Source organism: Eimeria mitis, genomic scaffold (assembly GCF_000499745.2).
Source record: "Eimeria mitis Houghton genomic scaffold, Emh_scaff319, whole genome shotgun sequence".
Lineage (NCBI taxonomy): Eukaryota > Apicomplexa > Conoidasida > Eucoccidiorida > Eimeriidae > Eimeria > Eimeria mitis.
This window is the reverse complement of record NW_013571532.1, coordinates 23,183-23,620: the sequence shown is the minus strand read 5'-3', so window position 1 is coordinate 23,620 and position 438 is coordinate 23,183. Positions and strand designations below refer to the sequence as shown.

At 55.3% G+C, this 438-nt stretch overlaps 1 protein-coding gene across 1 annotated transcript in view; it reads left to right on the top strand.

Annotated features, from left to right (window-relative positions):
* EMH_0007740 (uncharacterized protein) overlaps window positions 1-438 on the top strand; it is a gene marked incomplete at both ends in the record, with an annotated part of 2,298 nt that overhangs the window by 709 nt on the left and 1,151 nt on the right. The window lies entirely within an intron of this gene.

Genomic DNA, 438 nt, shown 5'->3' with positions numbered 1-438 from the left:
TGCGACCTGAAGGCAGCAGAACAAAACTTCGCTCAGCTCCTCGCAGACAGGCTACAGGTGAGGGCTGCTGGGGTGTACGTACACATGAACGCATGCATGCATGCATGCATGCATGCATGCATGCACTGCTGCAGCAGCAGCAGTGCATGCATGCGCTGCTGCTGCTGCTGCTGTGACGCTTGCTGCTGCGGCAGCCTCGTCGGCCTCCTTTCTCACGCTAGCGGCTGCTTGCCTCTAACCCTAAACCCTAAACCCTAGGCCTGGGGTGTATTGTATATACAGTTTAGGGTTTAGGGTTTAGGGTTTAGGGTTTAGGGTTTATTTCGGTGTGTCTGTCTCCTTCTTAAGCCGTTCTTTATTCGTAGCAAGGAGCAGCACGGAACCCAATGCAGTGTGCTGCTGCTGCTGCTGCTGCTGTGCTGCTGCTGCTGCTGCTGC